At 33.5% G+C, this 14,882-nt stretch overlaps 4 non-coding genes across 4 annotated transcripts; all 4 read left to right on the top strand.

The window, feature by feature from the left end:
* The first annotated feature begins 5,128 nt into the window (after nt 1–5,128).
* Nucleotides 5,129–5,211, top strand: TRNAL-CAG (transfer RNA leucine (anticodon CAG)). The gene has a single exon. It is a non-coding gene; the product is annotated as a tRNA-Leu (tRNA).
* Nucleotides 5,212–6,141: 930 nt separating this feature from the next.
* TRNAL-CAG (transfer RNA leucine (anticodon CAG)) lies at nt 6,142–6,224 on the top strand. Its single transcript has one exon. It is a non-coding gene; the product is annotated as a tRNA-Leu (tRNA).
* Nucleotides 6,225–7,152: 928 nt separating this feature from the next.
* Nucleotides 7,153–7,235, top strand: TRNAL-CAG (transfer RNA leucine (anticodon CAG)). The gene has a single exon. It is a non-coding gene; the product is annotated as a tRNA-Leu (tRNA).
* Nucleotides 7,236–9,059: 1,824 nt separating this feature from the next.
* On the top strand, nt 9,060–9,142 carry TRNAL-CAA (transfer RNA leucine (anticodon CAA)). The gene has a single exon. It is a non-coding gene; the product is annotated as a tRNA-Leu (tRNA).
* Nucleotides 9,143–14,882: the final 5,740 nt, after the last annotated feature.

The following is a 14,882-nucleotide window of genomic DNA, read 5'->3' as shown; positions in this document are numbered from 1 at the left end:
CAGCTCTCAATCAATCAATACAAAATTCAGGCATTAATTGTAGAGCATGTGAAGATGTTATTTGTGTCAAGCATTTTCTCAAATATTTGGAAAATCCTAAACTATAGGTAATTCCGTGTTAATGTTATTTTGACAATATCTTTTTGATTTATCCAACTTTAAGCATCTTTGAAAAATAATTGAAAAAGCAATTTATTACTAATATTTGAATCAATAGTTTCAACAGCAGCATGGACATTACACCTTTGAAAAAGTAATTTTGGTTAATTAGTTTTATCCAATTTTTAAGAAACTTATTTTTCTATGTGTCAGGATGGCCGAGCGGTCTAAGGTGCTGCGTTCAGGTCGCAGTCTCCTCTGGAGGCGAGGGTTCAAATCCCACTTCTGACAGTGTTCTTCCTTTTCTTCTTAGTTCTACAATGTCTCTTCCTTGTTGCTTGTGAAGAGAAATACTTAAGATATTCACTGCAAATCTGTTTCACAAAAAACTTTGAAGAATAATCAACCTTCCATTATTTCTGCTTTATACCAATCAAAGAAAATGTTGCATTCTTCCCTAAAAATATGGACTTAAATACTACTTCAGACATCAATATTATATGAATTTTTTTCTTTGGTCAACATTTTTTCATATACTGAGTTTGCAAAATAAAATATCCCCCAACTTCTGAATCAGGGCTCCATATCTCAGGAGTAAGAACACTGCTCTTTTAAGCCAGTGGTCATGAACACAAACCCTACGTGTACACTCCTTCATAGCATCCAATCAAGCCCGTAAGCCAAAATCATTAGCCAGTTCTTGGAAAGTTCATAAATGTCTTTTCTATGGTGAGTGAAAATCCACAAGACAACAAATTCTAGACACTTGGAATCCAATCCTGAATAAAGCGAAAAAAAATAATTACCGCATTTTTCCTTGGCATTCTATGAATTAGAAAAATAGATACTGCACATCCCCTTTTCAATGTATTTTGGAAACTGCCACATTTGGAGTAATGATTTTCTTTCAATGCAGCTCTCAATCAATCAATACAAAATTCAGGCATTAATTGTAGAGCATGTGAAGATGTTATTTGTGTCAAGCATTTTCTCAAATATTTGGAAAATCCTAAACTATAGGTAAATTCCATGTTAATGTTATTTTTACAATATCTTTTTGATTTATCCAACTTTAAGCATCTTTGAAAAATAATTGAAAAAGTAATTTATTACTAATCGGGGTGGCCGAGCGGTCTAAGGTGCTGCGTTCAGGTCACAGACTCCTCTGGAGGCATGGGTTCAAATCTGTCTTCTGACAGTGTTCTACAATGTCTCTTCCTTGTTGCTTGTGAAGAGAAATACTTAAGATATTCACTAGAAATCTGTTTCACAAAAAACTTTGAAGAATAATCAACCTTCCATTATTTCTGCTTTATACCAATCAAAGAAAATGTTGCATTCTTCCCTAAAAATATGGACTTAAATACTACTTCAGACATCAATATTATATGTATTTTTTTCTTTGGTCAACATTTTTTCATATACTGAGTTTGCAAAATAAAATATCCCCCAACGTCTGAATCAGGGCTCCATATCTCAGGAGTAAGAACACTGCTCTTTTAAGCCAGTGGTCATGAACACAAACCCTACTTGTACACTCCTTCATAGCATCCAATCAAGGCCATAAGCCAATATCATTAGCCAGTTCTTGGAAAGTTCATAAATGTCTTTTCTATGGTGAGTGAAAATCCACAAGACAACAAATTCTAGACACGTGGAATCCAATCCTGAATAGAGCAAAAAAAATAATTACCGCATTTTTCCTTGGCATTCTATGAATTAGAAAAATAGATACTGCACATCCCCATTTCAATGTATTTTGGAAACTGCCACATTTGGAGTAATGATTTTCTTTCAATGCAGCTCTCAATCAATCAATACAAAATTCAGGCATTAATTGTAGATCATGTGAAGATGTTATTTGTGTCAAGCATTTTCTCAAATATTTGGAAAATCCTAAACTGTAGGTAAATTCCATGTTAATGTTATTTTTACAATATCTTTTTGATTTATCCAACTTTAAGCATCTTTGAAAAATAATTGAAAAAGTAATTTATTACTAATCGGGGTGGCCGAGCGGTCTAAGGTGCTGCGTTCAGGTCGCAGACTCCTCTGGAGGCATGGGTTCAAATCCCTCTTCTGACAGTGTTCTTCTTTGTTCTACAATGTCTCTTCCTTGTTGCTTGTGAAGATAAATACTTAAGATATTCACTGCAAATCTGTTTCACAAAAAACTTTGAAGAAAAATCAACCTTCCATTATTTCTGCTTTATACCAATCAAAGAAAATGTTGCATTCTTCCCTAAAAATATGGACTTAAATACTACTTCAGACATCAATATTATATGAATTTTTTTCTTTGGTCAACATTTTTTCATATACTGAGTTTGCAAAATAAAATATCCCCCAACTTCTGAATCAGGGCTCCATATCTCAGGAGTAAGAACACTGCTCTTTTAAGCCAGTGGTCATGAACACAAACCCTACTTGTACACTCCTTCATAGCATCCAGTCAAGCCCATAAGCCAAAATCATTAGCCAGTTCTTGGAAAGTTCATAAATGTCTTTTCTATGGTGAGTGACAATCCACAAGACAACAAATTCTAGACACTTGGAATCCAATCCTGAATAAAGCAAAAAAAATAATTACCGCATTTTTCCTTGGCATTCTATGAATTAGAAAAATAGATACTGCACATCCCCTTTTCAATGTATTTTGGAAACTGCCACATTTGGAGTAATGATTTTCTTTCAATGCAGCTCTCAATCAATCAATACAAAATTCAGGCATTAATTGTAGAGCATGTGAAGATGTTATTTGTGTCAAGCATTTTCTCAAATATTTGGAAAATCCTAAACTATAGGTAATTCCGTGTTAATGTTATTTTGACAATATCTTTTTGATTTATCCAACTTTAAGCATCTTTGAAAAATAATTGAAAAAGCAATTTATTACTAATATTTGAATCAATAGTTTCAACAGCAGCATGGACATTACACCTTTGAAAAAGTAATTTTGGTTAATTAGTTTTATCCAATTTTTAAGAAACTTATTTTTCTATGTGTCAGGATGGCCGAGCGGTCTAAGGTGCTGCGTTCAGGTCGCAGTCTCCTCTGGAGGCGAGGGTTCAAATCCCACTTCTGACAGTGTTCTTCCTTTTCTTCTTTGTTCTACAATGTCTCTTCCTTGTTGCTTGTGAAGAGAAATACTTAAGATATTCACTGGAAATCTGTTTCACAAAAAACTTTGAAGAATAATCAACCTTCCATTATTTCTGCTTTATACCAATCAAAGAAAATGTTGCATTCTTCCCTAAAAATATGGACTTAAATACTACTTCAGACATCAATATTATATGTATTTTTTTCTTTGGTCAACATTTTTTCATATACTGAGTTTGCAAAATAAAATATCCCCCAACGTCTGAATCAGGGCTCCATATCTCAGGAGTAAGAACACTGCTCTTTTAAGCCAGTGGTCATGAACACAAACCCTACTTGTACACTCCTTCATAGCATCCAGTCAAGCCCATAAGCCAAAATCATTAGCCAGTTCTTGGAAAGTTCATAAATGTCTTTTCTATGGTGAGTGAAAATCCACAAGACAACAAATTCTAGACACTTGGAATCCAATCCTGAATAGAGCAAAAAATAATAATTACCGCATTTTTCCTTGGCATTCTATGAATTAGAAAAATAGATACTGCACATCCCCTTTTCAATGTATTTTGGAAACTGCCACATTTGGAGTAATGATTTTCTTTCAATGCAGCTCTCAATCAATCAATACAAAATTCAGGCATTAATTGTAGATCATGTGAAGATGTTATTTGTGTCAAGCATTTTCTCAAATATTTGGAAAATCCTACACTATAGGTAATTCCGTGTTAATGTTATTTTTACAATATCTTTTTGATTTATCCAACTTTAAGCATCTTTGAAAACTAATTGAAAAAGCAATTTACTACTAATATTTGAATCAATAGTTTCAACAGCAGCATGGACATTGCACCTTTGAAAAAGTAATTTTGGTTAATTAGTTTTATCCAATTTTTATGAAACTCAGTTTTTTATGTGTCAGGATGGCTGAGCGGTCTAAGGCACTGCATTCAGGTCACAGTCTCTTCTGGAGGCGTGGGTTCAAATCCCACTTCTGACAGTGTTCTTCCTTTTCTTCTTTGTTCTACAATGTCTCTTCCTTGTTGCTTGTGAAGAGAAATACTTAAGATATTCACTGCAAATCTGTTTCACAAACCACTTTGAAGAATAATCAACCTTCCATTATTTCTGCTTTATACCAATCAAAGAAAATGTTGCATTCTTCCCTAAAAATATGGACTTAAATACTACTTCAGACATCAATATTATATGTATTTTTTTCTTTGGTCAACATTTTTTCATATACTGAGTTTGCAAAATAAAATATCCCCCAACTTCTGAATCAGGGCTCCATATCTCAGGAGTAAGAACACTGCTCTTTTAAGCCAGTGGTCATGAACACAAACCCTACGTGTACACTCCTTCATAGCATCCAATCAAGCCCGTAAGCCAAAATCATTAGCCAGTTCTTGGAAAGTTCATAAATGTCTTTTCTATGGTGAGTGACAATCCACAAGACAACAAATTCTAGACACTTGGAATCCAATCAAGAATAGAGCAAAAAAAAATAATTACCGCATTTTTCCTTGGCATTCTATGAATTAGAAAAATAGATACTGCACATCCCCTTTTCAATGTATTTTGGAAACTGCCACATTTGGAGTAATGATTTTCTTTCAATGCAGCTCTCAATCAATCAATACAAAATTCAGGCATTAATTGTAGATCATGTGAAGATGTTATTTGTGTCAAGCATTTTCTCAAATATTTGGAAAATCCTAAACTATAGGTAATTCCGTGTTAATGTTATTTTTACAATATCTTTTTGATTTATCCAACTTTAAGCATCTTTGAAAACTAATTGAAAAAGCAATTTACTACTAATATTTGAATCAATAGTTTCAACAGCAGCATGGACATTGCACCTTTGAAAAAGTAATTTTGGTTAATTAGTTTTATCCAATTTTTATGAAACTCAGTTTTTTCATGTGTCAGGATGGCTGAGCGGTCCAAGGCACTGCGTTCAGGTCGCAGTCTCCTCTGGAGGCGTGGGTTCAAATCCCACTTCTGACAGTGTTCTTCCTTTTCTTCTTTGTTCTACAATGTCTCTTCCTTGTTGCTTGTGAAGAGAAATACTTAAGATATTCACTGCAAATCTGTTTCACAAACCACTTTGAAGAATAATCAACCTTCCATTATTTCTGCTTTATACCAATCAAAGAAAATGTTGCATTCTTCCCTAAAAATATGGACTTAAATACTACTTCAGACATCAATATTATATGTATTTTTTTCTTTGGTCAACATTTTTTCATATACTGAGTTTGCAAAATAAAATATCCCCCAACTTCTGAATCAGGGCTCCATATCTCAGGAGTAAGAACACTGCTCTTTTAAGCCAGTGGTCATGAACACAAACCCTACTTGTACACTCCTTCATAGCATCCAATCAAGCCCGTAAGCCAAAATCATTAGCCAGTTCTTGGAAAGTTCATAAATGTCTTTTCTATGGTGAGTGAAAATCCACAAGACAACAAATTCTAGACACTTGGAATCCAATCCTGAATAAAGCGAAAAAAAATAATTACCGCATTTTTCCTTGGCATTCTATGAATTAGAAAAATAGATACTGCACATCCCCTTTTCAATGTATTTTGGAAACTGCCACATTTGGAGTAATGATTTTCTTTCAATGCAGCTCTCAATCAATCAATACAAAATTCAGGCATTAATTGTAGAGCATGTGAAGATGTTATTTGTGTCAAGCATTTTCTCAAATATTTGGAAAATCCTAAACTATAGGTAATTCCGTGTTAATGTTATTTTTACAATATCTTTTTGATTTATCCAACTTTAAGCATCTTTGAAAAATAATTGAAAAAGCAATTTATTACTAATATTTGAATCAATAGTTTCAACAGCAGCATGGACATTGCACCTTTGAAAAAGTAATTTTGGTTAATTAGTTTTATCCAATTTTTATGAAACTCAGTTTTTTCATGTGTCAGGATGGCTGAGCGGTCTAAGGCACTGCGTTCAGGTCGCAGTCTCCTCTGGAGGCGTGGGTTCAAATCCCACTTCTGACAGTGTTCTTCCTTTTCTTCTTTGTTCTACAATGTCTCTTCCTTGTTGCTTGTGAAGAGAAATACTTAAGATATTGACTGCAAATCTGTTTCACAAACCACTTTGAAGAATAATCAACCTTCCATTATTTCTGCTTTATTTCAATCAAAGAAAATGTTGCATTCTTCCCTAAAAATATGCACTTAAATACTACTTCAGACATCAATATTATATGTATTTTTTTCTTTGGTCAACATTTTTTCATATACTGAGTTTGCAAAATAAAATATCCACCAACTTCTGAATCAGGGCTCCATATCTCAGGAGTAAGAACACTGCTCTTTTAAGCCAGTGGTCATGAACACAAACCCTACTTGTACACTCCTTCATAGCATCCAATCAAGCCCATAAGCCAAAATCATTAGCCAGTTCTTGGAAAGTTCATAAATGTCTTTTCTATGGTGAGTGAAAATCCACAAGACAACAAATTCTAGACACTTGGAATCCAATCCTGAATAAAGCAAAAAAAATAATTACCGCATTTTTCCTTGGCATTCTATGAATTAGAAAAATAGATACTGCACATCCCCTTTTCAATGTATTTTGGAAACTGCCACATTTGGAGTAATGATTTTCTTTCAATGCAGCTCTCAATCAATCAATACAAAATTCAGGCATTAATTGTAGAGCATGTGAAGATGTTATTTGTGTCAAGCATTTTCTCAAATATTTGGAAAATCCTAAACTATAGGTAATTCCGTGTTAATGTTATTTTGACAATATCTTTTTGATTTATCCAACTTTAAGCATCTTTGAAAAATAATTGAAAAAGCAACTTATTACTAATATTTGAATCAATAGTTTCAACAGCAGCATGGACATTGCACCTTTGAAAAAGTAATTTTGGTTAATTAGTTTTATCCAATTTTTAAGAAACTTAGTTTTCTATGTGTCAGGATGGCCGAGCGGTCTAAGGTGCTGCGTTCAGGTCACAGTCTCCTCTGGAGGCGTGGGTTCAAATCCCACTTCTGACAGTGTTCTTCCTTTTCTTCTTTGTTCTACAATGTCTCTTCCTTGTTGCTTGTGAAGAGAAATACTTAAGATATTCACTGCAAATCTGTTTCACAAAAAACTTTGAAGAATAATCAACCTTCCATTATTTCTGCTTTATACCAATCAAAGAAAATGTTGCATTCTTCCCTAAAAATATGGACTTAAATACTACTTCAGACATCAATATTATATGTATTTTATTCTTTGGTCCACATTTTTTCATATACTGAGTTTGCAAAATAAAATATCCCCCAACTTCTGAATCAGGGCTCCATATCTCAGGAGTAAAAACACTGCTCTTTTAAGCCAGTGGTCATGAACACAAACCCTACTTGTACAGCATCCAATCAAGCCCATAAGCCAAAATCATTAGCCAGTTCTTGGAAAGTTCATAAATGTCTTTTCTATGGTGAGTGAAAATCCACAAGACAACAAATTCTAGACACTTGGAATCCAATCCTGAATAGAGCAAAAAAAATAATTACCGCATTTTTCCTTGGCATTCTATGAATTACAAAACTAGATACTACACATCCCCTTTTCAATGTATTTTGAAAACTGCCACATTTGGAGTAATGATTTTCTTTCAATGCAGCTCTCAATCAATCAATACAAAATTCAGGCATTAATTGTAGATCATGTGAAGATGTTATTTGTGTCAAGCATTTTCTCAAATATTTGGAAAATCCTAAACTATAGGTAATTCCGTGTTAATGTTATTTTTACAATATCTTTTTGATTTATCCAACTTTAAGCATCTTTGAAAAATAATTGAAAAAGCTATTTATTACTAATCAGGGTGGCCGAGCGGTCTAAGGTGCTGCGTTCAGGTCGCAGTCTCCTCTGGAGGTGTTGGTTCAAATCCCACTTCTGACAGTGTTCTTCCTTTTCTTCTTTGTTCTACAATGTCTCTTCCTTGTTGCTTGTGAAGAGAAATACTTAAGATATTCACTGCAAATCTGTTTCACAAACCACTTTGAAGAATAATCAACCTTCCATTATTTCTGCTTTATACCAATCAAAGAAAATGTTGCATTCTTCCCTAAAAATATGGACTTAAATACTACTTCAGACATCAATATTATATGAATTTTTTTCTTTGGTCAACATTTTTTCATATACTGAGTTTGCAAAATAAAATATTCCCCAACTTCTGAATCAGGGCTCCATATCTCAGGAGTAAGAACACTGCTCTTTTAAGCCAGTGGTCATGAACACAAACCCTACTTGTACACTCCTTCATAGCATCCAGTCAAGCCCATAAGCCAAAATCATTAGCCAGTTCTTGGAAAGTTCATAAATGTCTTTTCTATGGTGAGTGAAAATCCACAAGACAACAAATTCTAGACACTTGGAATCCAATCCTGAATAGAGCAAAAAAAATAATTACCGCATTTTTCCTTGGCATTCTATGAATTACAAAACTAGATACTACACATCCCCTTTTCAATGTATTTTGAAAACTGCCACATTTGGAGTAATGATTTTCTTTCAATGCAGCTCTCAATCAATCAATACAAAATTCAGGCATTAATTGTAGATCATGTGAAGATGTTATTTGTGTCAAGCATTTTCTCAAATATTTGGAAAATCCTAAACTATAGGTAATTCCGTGTTAATGTTATTTTTACAATATCTTTTTGATTTATCCAACTTTAAGCATCTTTGAAAACTAATTGAAAAAGCAATTTACTACTAATATTTGAATCAATAGTTTCAACAGCAGCATGGACATTGCACCTTTGAAAAAGTAATTTTGGTTAATTAGTTTTATCCAATTTTTATGAAACTCAGTTTTTTCATGTGTCAGGATGGCTGAGCGGTCTAAGGCACTGCGTTCAAGTCGCAGTCTCCTCTGGAGGCGTGGGTTCAAATCCCACTTCTGACAGTGTTCTTCCTTTTCTTCTTTGTTCTACAATGTCTCTTCCTTGTTGCTTGTGAAGAGAAATACTTAAGATATTGACTGCAAATCTGTTTCACAAACCACTTTGAAGAATAATCAACCTTCCATTATTTCTGCTTTATACCAATCAAAGAAAATGTTGCATTCTTCCCTAAAAATATGCACTTAAATACTACTTCAGACATCAATATTATATGTATTTTTTTCTTTGGTCAACATTTTTTCATATACTGAGTTTGCAAAATAAAATATCCCCCAACTTCTGAATCAGGGCTCCATATCTCAGGAGTAAGAACACTGCTCTTTTAAGCCAGTGGTCATGAACACAAACCCTACTTGTACACTGCTTCATAGCATCCAATCAAGCCCATAAGCCAAAATCATTAGCCAGTTCTTGGAAAGTTCATAAATGTCTTTTCTATGGTGAGTGAAAATCCACAAGACAACAAATTCTAGACACTTGGAATCCAATCCTGAATAAAGCAAAAAAAATAATTACCGCATTTTTCCTTGGCATTCTATGAATTAGAAAAATAGATACTGCACATCCCCTTTTCAATGTATTTTGGAAACTGCCACATTTGGAGTAATGATTTTCTTTCAATGCAGCTCTCAATCAATCAATACAAAATTCAGGCATTAATTGTAGAGCATGTGAAGATGTTATTTGTGTCAAGCATTTTCTCAAATATTTGGAAAATCCTAAACTATAGGTAATTCCGTGTTAATGTTATTTTGACAATATCTTTTTGATTTATCCAACTTTAAGCATCTTTGAAAAATAATTGAAAAAGCAACTTATTACTAATATTTGAATCAATAGTTTCAACAGCAGCATGGACATTGCACCTTTGAAAAAGTAATTTTGGTTAATTAGTTTTATCCAATTTTTAAGAAACTTAGTTTTCTATGTGTCAGGATGGCCGAGCGGTCTAAGGTGCTGCGTTCAGGTCACAGTCTCCTCTGGAGGTGAGGGTTCAAATCCCACTTCTGACAGTGTTCTTCCTTTTCTTCTTTGTTCTACAATGTCTCTTCCTTGTTGCTTGTGAAGAGAAATACTTAAGATATTCACTGCAAATCTGTTTCACAAAAAACTTTGAAGAATAATCAACCTTCCATTATTTCTGCTTTATACCAATCAAAGAAAATGTTGCATTCTTCCCTAAAAATATGGACTTAAATACTACTTCAGACATCAATATTATATGTATTTTATTCTTTGGTCCACATTTTTTCATATACTGAGTTTGCAAAATAAAATATCCCCCAACTTCTGAATCAGGGCTCCATATCTCAGGAGTAAAAACACTGCTCTTTTAAGCCAGTGGTCATGAACACAAACCCTACTTGTACAGCATCCAATCAAGCCCATAAGCCAAAATCATTAGCCAGTTCTTGGAAAGTTCATAAATGTCTTTTCTATGGTGAGTGAAAATCCACAAGACAACAAATTCTAGACACTTGGAATCCAATCCTGAATAGAGCAAAAAAAATAATTACTGCATTTTTCCTTGGCATTCTATGAATTACAAAACTAGATACTACACATCCCCTTTTCAATGTATTTTGAAAACTGCCACATTTGGAGTAATGATTTTCTTTCAATGCAGCTCTCAATCAATCAATACAAAATTCAGGCATTAATTGTAGATCATGTGAAGATGTTATTTGTGTCAAGCATTTTCTCAAATATTTGGAAAATCCTAAACTATAGGTAATTCCGTGTTAATGTTATTTTTACAATATCTTTTTGATTTATCCAACTTTAAGCATCTTTGAAAAATAATTGAAAAAGCAATTTATTACTAATCAGGGTGGCCGAGCGGTCTAAGGTGCTGCGTTCAGGTCGCAGTCTCCTCTGGAGGTGTAGGTTCAAATCCCACTTCTGACAGTGTTCTTCCTTTTCTTCTTTGTTCTACAATGTCTCTTCCTTGTTGCTTGTGAAGAGAAATACTTAAGATATTCACTGCAAATCTGTTTCACAAACCACTTTGAAGAATAATCAACCTTCCATTATTTCTGCTTTATACCAATCAAAGAAAATGTTGCATTCTTCCCTAAAAATATGGACTTAAATACTACTTCAGACATCAATATTATATGAATTTTTTTCTTTGGTCAACATTTTTTCATATACTGAGTTTGCAAAATAAAATATTCCCCAACTTCTGAATCAGGGCTCCATATCTCAGGAGTAAGAACACTGCTCTTTTAAGCCAGTGGTCATGAACACAAACCCTACTTGTACACTCCTTCATAGCATCCAGTCAAGCCCATAAGCCAAAATCATTAGCCAGTTCTTGGAAAGTTCATAAATGTCTTTTCTATGGTGAGTGAAAATCCACAAGACAACAAATTCTAGACACTTGGAATCCAATCCTGAATAGAGCAAAAAAAATAATTACCGCATTTTTCCTTGGCATTCTATGAATTACAAAACTAGATACTACACATCCCCTTTTCAATGTATTTTGAAAACTGCCACATTTGGAGTAATGATTTTCTTTCAATGCAGCTCTCAATCAATCAATACAAAATTCAGGCATTAATTGTAGATCATGTGAAGATGTTACTTGTGTCAAGCATTTTCTCAAATATTTGGAAAATCCTAAACTATAGGTAATTCCGTGTTAATGTTATTTTTACAATATCTTTTTGATTTATCCAACTTTAAGCATCTTTGAAAACTAATTGAAAAAGCAATTTACTACTAATATTTGAATCAATAGTTTCAACAGCAGCATGGACATTGCACCTTTGAAAAAGTAATTTTGGTTAATTAGTTTTATCCAATTTTTATGAAACTCAGTTTTTTCATGTGTCAGGATGGCTGAGCGGTCTAAGGCACTGCATTCAGGTCGCAGTCTCCTCTGGAGGCGTGGGTTCAAATCCCACTTCTGACAGTGTTCTTCCTTTTCTTCTTTGTTCTACAATGTCTCTTCCTTGTTGCTTGTGAAGAGAAATACTTAAGATATTGACTGCAAATCTGTTTCACAAACCACTTTGAAGAATAATCAACCTTCCATTATTTCTGCTTTATACCAATCAAAGAAAATGTTGCATTCTTCCCTAAAAATATGCACTTAAATACTACTTCAGACATCAATATTATATGTATTTTTTTCTTTGGTCAACATTTTTTCATATACTGAGTTTGCAAAATAAAATATCCCCCAACTTCTGAATCAGGGCTCCATATCTCAGGAGTAAGAACACTGCTCTTTTAAGCCAGTGGTCATGAACACAAACCCTACTTGTACACTGCTTCATAGCATCCAATCAAGCCCATAAGCCAAAATCATTAGCCAGTTCTTGGAAAGTTCATAAATGTCTTTTCTATGGTGAGTGAAAATCCACAAGACAACAAATTCTAGACACTTGGAATCCAATCCTGAATAAAGCAAAAAAAATAATTACCGCATTTTTCCTTGGCATTCTATGAATTAGAAAAATAGATACTGCACATCCCCTTTTCAATGTATTTTGGAAACTGCCACATTTGGAGTAATGATTTTCTTTCAATGCAGCTCTCAATCAATCAATACAAAATTCAGGCATTAATTGTAGAGCATGTGAAGATGTTATTTGTGTCAAGCATTTTCTCAAATATTTGGAAAATCCTAAACTATAGGTAATTCCGTGTTAATGTTATTTTGACAATATCTTTTTGATTTATCCAACTTTAAGCATCTTTGAAAAATAATTGAAAAAGCAACTTATTACTAATATTTGAATCAATAGTTTCAACAGCAGCATGGACATTGCACCTTTGAAAAAGTAATTTTGGTTAATTAGTTTTATCCAATTTTTAAGAAACTTAGTTTTCTATGTGTCAGGATGGCCGAGCGGTCTAAGGTGCTGCGTTCAGGTCACAGTCTCCTCTGGAGGTGAGGGTTCAAATCCCACTTCTGACAGTGTTCTTCCTTTTCTTCTTTGTTCTACAATGTCTCTTCCTTGTTGCTTGTGAAGAGAAATACTTAAGATATTCACTGCAAATCTGTTTCACAAAAAACTTTGAAGAATAATCAACCTTCCATTATTTCTGCTTTATACCAATCAAAGAAAATGTTGCATTCTTCCCTAAAAATATGGACTTAAATACTACTTCAGACATCAATATTATATGTATTTTATTCTTTGGTCCACATTTTTTCATATACTGAGTTTGCAAAATAAAATATCCCCCAACTTCTGAATCAGGGCTCCATATCTCAGGAGTAAAAACACTGCTCTTTTAAGCCAGTGGTCATGAACACAAACCCTACTTGTACAGCATCCAATCAAGCCCATAAGCCAAAATCATTAGCCAGTTCTTGGAAAGTTCATAAATGTCTTTTCTATGGTGAGTGAAAATCCACAAGACAACAAATTCTAGACACTTGGAATCCAATCCTGAATAGAGCAAAAAAAATAATTACTGCATTTTTCCTTGGCATTCTATGAATTACAAAACTAGATACTACACATCCCCTTTTCAATGTATTTTGAAAACTGCCACATTTGGAGTAATGATTTTCTTTCAATGCAGCTCTCAATCAATCAATACAAAATTCAGGCATTAATTGTAGATCATGTGAAGATGTTATTTGTGTCAAGCATTTTCTCAAATATTTGGAAAATCCTAAACTATAGGTAATTCCGTGTTAATGTTATTTTTACAATATCTTTTTGATTTATCCAACTTTAAGCATCTTTGAAAAATAATTGAAAAAGCAATTTATTACTAATCAGGGTGGCCGAGCGGTCTAAGGTGCTGCGTTCAGGTCGCAGTCTCCTCTGGAGGTGTAGGTTCAAATCCCACTTCTGACAGTGTTCTTCCTTTTCTTCTTTGTTCTACAATGTCTCTTCCTTGTTGCTTGTGAAGAGAAATACTTAAGATATTCACTGCAAATCTGTTTCACAAACCACTTTGAAGAATAATCAACCTTCCATTATTTCTGCTTTATACCAATCAAAGAAAATGTTGCATTCTTCCCTAAAAATATGGACTTAAATACTACTTCAGACATCAATATTATATGAATTTTTTTCTTTGGTCAACATTTTTTCATATACTGAGTTTGCAAAATAAAATATTCCCCAACTTCTGAATCAGGGCTCCATATCTCAGGAGTAAGAACACTGCTCTTTTAAGCCAGTGGTCATGAACACAAACCCTACTTGTACACTCCTTCATAGCATCCAGTCAAGCCCATAAGCCAAAATCATTAGCCAGTTCTTGGAAAGTTCATAAATGTCTTTTCTATGGTGAGTGAAAATCCACAAGACAACAAATTCTAGACACTTGGAATCCAATCCTGAATAGAGCAAAAAAAATAATTACCGCATTTTTCCTTGGCATTCTATGAATTACAAAACTAGATACTACACATCCCCTTTTCAATGTATTTTGAAAACTGCCACATTTGGAGTAATGATTTTCTTTCAATGCAGCTCTCAATCAATCAATACAAAATTCAGGCATTAATTGTAGATCATGTGAAGATGTTACTTGTGTCAAGCATTTTCTCAAATATTTGGAAAATCCTAAACTATAGGTAATTCCGTGTTAATGTTATTTTTACAATATCTTTTTGATTTATCCAACTTTAAGCATCTTTGAAAACTAATTGAAAAAGCAATTTACTACTAATATTTGAATCAATAGTTTCAACAGCAGCATGGACATTGCACCTTTGAAAAAGTAATTTTGGTTAATTAGTTTTATCCAATTTTTATGAAACTC

Source organism: Taudactylus pleione, unplaced genomic scaffold (assembly GCF_031769625.1).
Source record: "Taudactylus pleione unplaced genomic scaffold, aTauple2 ptg000177l, whole genome shotgun sequence".
Classification (NCBI taxonomy): domain Eukaryota; kingdom Metazoa; phylum Chordata; class Amphibia; order Anura; family Myobatrachidae; genus Taudactylus; species Taudactylus pleione.
This window is presented reverse-complemented; position numbering and strand designations above follow the sequence as displayed.